Genomic DNA, 6,883 nt, shown 5'->3' with positions numbered 1-6,883 from the left:
AAACTCCCCAATGGAAATGGCAGACAGCTCCCAGGTTGTTTTCCTGGCAGAGACAAGGAGTTCTGATCACTCATCATGGCTATGCAGCCATTTTCAGAGTCCATAAGGAAGCCTTTGGCCTTTACCGCAAAAAGTAAGCTTTGCAGAAATGTAGGTGGCTGAATGAATAAATAGTGACTGGGCAAGGGGGGAAAATCAGAGAGTTTAACAGTATTCATCTGTCTCATCTCTAAAAAAGAGAAGAGGAGGATTTTCCAGTTTTAAGGTTTAGCTCATATCCATAGCATTGAGAGAATGAATAATTTAAAGGAAACAGTTATTTTTGTTTGTCTTTTGTTTTTGTTTCCAAGAGTGTATACTGGGCATGGTTGGCATCTTAGAGACCTGTATTGCCTGCTCCCTTCATGTCTCCGTGCTGGCTCAAATGCAGTTTCCACATTGTCTGTGTTGTCCTTTAGCAATCCCCCTCTGCTTGAACACAGGACCAACCTTGGGCCATAAGTTTGGCTAAGGAATCCCAAGATGCTTTAATATTCACAGATCATGCTCCCTTTCTGCCTCTGCTGCCTCCATGGCGCCCGTGAAAAAGCTTGTGGCGAAAGGGGGTAAAAAAAAGAAGCAAGTTCTGAAGTTTACCCTTGATTGCACCCACCTGGTAGAAGATGGAATCATGGAGGCTGCCAATTTTGAGCAGTTTCTTCAAGGGAGAATCACAGTGAATGGAAAAGCTGGGAATCTCGGTGGAGGGGTTATAACCATAGAAAGAAGCAAGAGCAAAATTACTGTAACTTCTGAGGTGCCTTTTTCCAAAAGGTATTTGAAATATCTCACCAAAAAATATTTGAAGAAGAATAACCTCCGTGACTGGTTGCGCGTAGTTGCTAACAGCAAAGAGAGTTACCAGTTGTGTTATTTCCAGATTAACCAGGACGAGGAGGAGGAGGAAGATGAGGATTAAAACTCATTTATCTCAAATATTTTGTATGAGTTCTTGAATAAAACTTGGAACCCCCCCAAAAAATAATAATATTTACGATCATTTAGCCTAATTAAAAGAAAATCTTCAAACTTGCTGCTTGAGTTTTGGGCCTTATAATAATAGTGCAATTCATACTGGAGTGAACTCCACACTGTCTGTCTGGACATGCAGGGGCTACCATTTCTCCTTGATTGCCAGGGCAACTTGGGTGCCTCAGTCAGTTAGGCATCAGACTCGGTCTCAATTCAAGTGTTGGATCTCAGGGTCATGAGTTCAAGCCTCACATCTGGGTTCACTCCGGGCATGGAGCCTACTTAAAAAACAAACAGGGGCTCCTGGGTGGCTCCAATGGTTGAGCATCTGTCTAGGGCTCCGGGCATGATCCTGGGGACCGGGATGGAGTCCCACATGGGCTCTCTGTGGGCAGCCTGCTTCTCCCTCTGCCTGTGTCTCTGCCCCTCTCTCTGTGTATCTCTTATGAATAAATAAATAAAATCTTTAAAAAACAAAGAAACAATGTTCCCCCTTGACTGCCCAGAGAGCCCTATTTCAACCCTGCCAGATCCCTGCAACATGCTTGTCCCTGAAACTCCCTTCTCTTACTATTCAAAACAACACTTGAAAGAGTGTCTTTTTACACAGACCTTTCTCAATAAATATTTATTGACTTGGCTGGTAAAAAAAAAAAAAAAAAAAAAAAGTTTCATAGGAACTTACTCCTCACAAATAACATATCTGCACTTTATTGGATCCTTCCATGCCTCAGTCCCATGTAGTGATTTATAGTGAAATCTTTATGGCCCATGAGAGTCCACTGAAAGAGTATCTGTGAGGCCCGAAGAGGCTTTTTCATCATTTGCAAAACTTAGCAGAAGGAAAGTTCCCAATTCTTTTTATGCAGAAGGGTTGTCCCACTTTGTGTAATTCACTATAACTTTTATCTTCAGTTAAAATTAAAAGTGAATGACACGACTGCTTGTGTGGTTTGATCTTAATGAACTAAACATGAGATGAGAGTTCAGAGTTTCAAACTCTCAGACCGCTTACATTGGCCATTGCTTAGCTCAATGTGACTAACTGCAGTGATAAGGTTAGAAAACATAAACACTCTAAATCCCAATCTCAGATCACACTTCATATAACTCAGTTTTGGCAGAATGGATCAATGAATATCCTGTGATTAGGAGATTCCTAAATTGCTAAAACAATCCCCTATGTGCTGTAGGTATATTGGATAAGAGGAATAATACATGGAATTTCTGAAGTAAAGGGGGGAAAAAAGCCCCAACAAAGTAAGGTATGCATTGCTGTGTGTGTGTGTGTGTGTGTGTGTGTGTGTGTGTGTGTGTCTGTAGAATAGCAGATACCAAATGTGATGATTCTAAGATTCTTTTTTTTTCAAATTTTAAAATATTAGAAATTGAGATATATAGTCATACTATGAAACTACTGTGTCAGAATAATTAACAGCATTTTTCTTGTCTTATGGGCACATAAAGTAATGGGTCAGTCTTTTTTAAAAATATTTATTTATTTATCCATTCAGAGGGAGAGAGAGAGACAGAGAGACAGAGACACAGGCAGAGGGAGAAGCAGGCTCCATGCAGGGAGCCCAGTGTGGGACTCAATCCCAGGTCTCCAGGATCACACCCCAGTCTCAGGCAGCACTAAGCAGCTACGCCACCAGGGCTGAATGGGTCAGTCTTTTGGTGGAACAGAGTAGAAGATCCTGAAGAAGTGTGAAGGTAAAAGTGATGGTAGCACAGCCACAGCCAAGAAAGAAGGCCGATACAGGAGTGGTTCTTGTCATCTGAGGCTCATAGGACTTTGCTACTCCATCACCAAATCTGATTTACCCCCACACTATAGGAGAAATAGTTATTGTGACAAAAAAATTGTTTTGCAATGATATAAGGTTGTTGCAGGAAAGTGACAACCCAGGTGGAGGCCATACCTCCCAAGGTCATCTTCATCCCCTCCTTGCATTTAGATGAGAACATGTGATTTTTTTTCCCACTTAAAATATAAGCATAAGTGATGATTATCTCATCTAGGAAAGGGTTTTTAAGAAAAACATGTATGTTCTCCACACCTTTCTTTTTCCTTTCATTTGTTGGATGCAGACAATGCTAATGAAGGCCTAGGGCATCGGAGAGTCAAGTGATGTGAAGATTCTGCGTGTCTATAACATCAGGTTGGGAAAAGCTACCTGCCAGCCATGAACAGCTGTCTTGAACTGTTACACTAGCAAAAAATAAACTTCTGATGTATTTGAGACACCGTATATTTTTTGGATCTGCTTGTTATAGCAGCTGGTGTCACTCTAATATATTCATATTATTTCAAGATACCAAAAACAAGATAGGAAATTAAAAGTTACATGAAGATGAGAGTTGAGGAGGAGGCTTAATATATTTTACAGTATTAGCCAAAAGAAGGGAAGAAAATCATTTAGCAGTTCCTGATATGTCTAAAAACATTTGAAAGGCAGTCCTAAAGTAGAAGAGATAAGAATTTTATGAGTCCAGAAAGCTTACCTCTGAACAAGTGGCAGTTAGGCAGGTTTCAGCCTAATTTTGCAAACATATTCTAACCATTTCCTGTATTCCAAACGGCTTTGCCAAATAGCAATTCCCTGGCACTAATCTTCTTCAGGCCCAAGTTGGACGAACATCTAAAAGCATTCGTGCTTTAGGCAGGGTGTAGAAGAGATTATCTCTAAGGCAGCACTCCTCTCTGAGTGCTCACACGAGGTTGTTATGCATGTGTAAGTGGTATTTAGCTATGGCAGAATGGATATTAGAATGGAGGCAGCCGTGATAACAAAGATCAAAATCTTCTGTATGGAAATATGCTGATAGACAAGCAAAGGGAATGGATAATTTCACATTTTCCTGATTAGATGGACTTATTTCTAAGTTAGGAAAATATAGTGAGAAATTATGATTAATAGGAGATCATTCAGTCAGTACACATTTACTAGGCACTTGGTATATGTCTGACACCATCTTATGCAACTACAGGGCATGGCTCCTGTTCTCAAGGATGTTATGATCTACGAGAGGAGACAGAGTGTATTCACTTTTGAATATTCATTTTTCTACTGTAAGATCACCAGGGCAAGTAGAACAAGCCAGAAAGACAGCATGCTGGAGGGGAACAAGCCCCACATTTGGAGCCAGAGGAGCAAGACTCAAGGTCTGCCTCCTATTGGCTATGAGATCTTTAGTAACTCATTAATTTTTTTGATACTCAGTTAAAATTTTTTTATAATAAACTAATACATATATTTTAAAATTTGGAAAAGTTCACAGCTTTAAATGTTTTTAGTGAATTTAGCTGTTACTTTGAATTCAGAAAGCAACTGTTAATAATTTTATTCTCTTCCAAAAATAAGTAGGCATATATATATATATATATAATCCAGAATATTTTAATATTTACAGATTTGGAAATATAATGATTCCAATCCCAAAGAGGAGGACTAAAGGGCAGACACATGTGAGAGGAAGGATAGTTATAGCTAGAGAGCAGAGAGAGGACCTGAGCAGGCAATCCTGGGCACAACAGTTCTAGGAGGAGGAAGCCTCGTGGAGAGAGACGGCTGGGGAAGCAGTGCTATGTTTATGTTTAAAAGATGAAAAGTTTCATCTTTTCATTCTTTCATGAATGAATAAACCTCTAAAGAATTAAGAATCCAGAAGGAGAATGGGAAAGAAAACTCTTTTCCACCTTTCTGCATGGGGAAAAATTCAGTTCTTCCCTACTATGTCTTTCTTCACTGTGTGTCTCCTTTGTTTTCCTGTTCTTAAAAATTGAAGTATAATTTTAAAAATTGAAGTCTGTATAGTTAACATACAAACATATTAATTTGAGATGTGTAACATAATGATTCAACAATTCTATACATTACTTAGTGCTCATCATGATAGTACTCATAACTCCCTTTAGCTATTTCATACATTCCCCTCATCCACCTCTCCTCTGGCAACCACCAGTTTTCTCTGCATTTAGGAGTCTGTTTTTTGGATTGTCTCTTTTTTCTTTGTTCATTTTTTTTGTGTTCTTAAATTCATATGGTATTTGTCTTTCTCTGACTGACTGATGTGCCCCCATCCAACCAATTCTTTGCTATACCAGTTAGGTATCCTATCTGATGCCGTCTACCAGGAGATAATGTCAGACCCCACAGGGTAAGGACTCGTCCCATAAGCCTGACCCCCTCGCCCTCATACTACTTTAGATGCCAATTAAAACTGTAGAGCAGTTCACAGAACTCAGGAAACATTTAACAATTACTAGTTCATTAAAAAATATGATAAAAGATATAGATGGACAACCAGATGAGAAGATACATGGGGCAAGGTTTATGAGGGTCTGAGTGCTGTAGCTTCTGTTCCTGCGGAATTAGGATGGGTCACCTTCTCAGTATATAGATGTGAAAAGCTCCCAAAACCTCATACTTTGGGGATTTTTATGGATGCTTCATCATGTAGACATGATCAGTCATTAACTCCATTGTCACATCTCCTCCCTCTTCAAGCAAATAGGGTATGGGCCTAAACATTTGAAGCTCCTTTTTTTTTTTAAAGATTTTATTTATTTATTCATGAGAGACACACAAAGAGAGAAGCAGAGACATAGGCAGAGAAAGAAGCAGGTTCCATGCAGGGACCCTGATGTGGTACTCAAACCCAGGACCCCAGAATCAGGCCCTGAGCTGAAGGCAGACACTTAACTGCTGAGCCACCAGGTGTCCCTACATTTGAAGCTTCCGATCACAGCTTGGCCTTCCAACTGATCAGCCCCCATCCAGGAGTCCTCCAAAAGCCCATCCAGAGTCACCTCATTAAAACACAATACACAGTCCTATCACCCAAGAAATTACAAGGGGTTTAAGAGCTCTATGTCAGAAGCCAGAGCAGAAACAAATACATATTTTTTTCTACTATCTCATGGGAAAGGAGGAGAACCTAAAACCAACATTTTGAGTCTTCTCCTACATCATACCATGTAAACCCTCACAATAACCCTGTAAGACTGATATTGCATTATTGTTACATATAATAGGTCAAAATGTTTTTTTAAAGATTTCATTTATGAGAGAGAGAGACAGAGAGAGAGGCAGAGACATGGGCAGAGGGAGAAGCAGGCTCCATGCAGGGAGCCCGATGTGGGACTTGATTCCGGACCCCCGGGATCATGTCGTGAGCTGAAGGCAGCAGCTCAACCACTGAGCCACCCAGGCATCCCTATAGATCAAAAATATTGAGAAACAGAGCTCATCCAGCTTGTAAATCACGGGAGCTGGATTTGAAACGATATTGCCTGATTCCCAAACTCATGTTCTTTCTTCCATATTGAAATATCCCCCAAAAGAAGAAAGTATCTTCTTACATTATTTGCCTAGATAAATTATTCAGAAGGAAAGTACAGAAATCTAGAAACAGTTTCTCTCTGTTACAAGTGTTTGCTTTGCAATTTGCACATTTTCGGCGTTGGCTGAAATACTCCATCACTTTCCCGTTCTCTACTCCTACCTGAATAAGAATTAAGGGGAAGACTGGGGAAGAGCTCTGTTAGACAAAGGAAGTAACTGGTACCTTATGACCATCGAAGGAACTATTTCTTTCTGGACTTGAAAGTAGAATATAAGGGAGGCAGTGGCCAGGGACTAGCACTCCACGATCTGGGAGAACTTAACTTCCATTTTTTTCTTTATTGGAAAATTTATGTAGGGAGCTGGATAAGGCCATTAGTTTGGTTATAACCAGGATTGTCAATTTAGCAAATAAAAATGCATAGGACCCAATTAAATTTGAATTTCAGAAAAACAATTTCTTTAGTATATTCCAAATTTTTACTGTATGTCTCTAGTCATACTAAAAGTGTTGTTTATATGAA

The 6,883-nt window shown here is 39.8% G+C and overlaps 1 pseudogene; it reads left to right on the top strand.

Annotated features, from left to right (window-relative positions):
- Nucleotides 1–552: 552 nt before the first annotated feature.
- Nucleotides 553–1,006, top strand: LOC112915878 (large ribosomal subunit protein eL22 pseudogene; annotated as a pseudogene).
- Nucleotides 1,007–6,883: the final 5,877 nt, after the last annotated feature.

This window comes from Vulpes vulpes, chromosome 11 (assembly GCF_048418805.1).
Source record: "Vulpes vulpes isolate BD-2025 chromosome 11, VulVul3, whole genome shotgun sequence".
NCBI classification, from domain to species: Eukaryota; Metazoa; Chordata; class Mammalia; order Carnivora; family Canidae; genus Vulpes; species Vulpes vulpes.
This window is presented reverse-complemented; position numbering and strand designations above follow the sequence as displayed.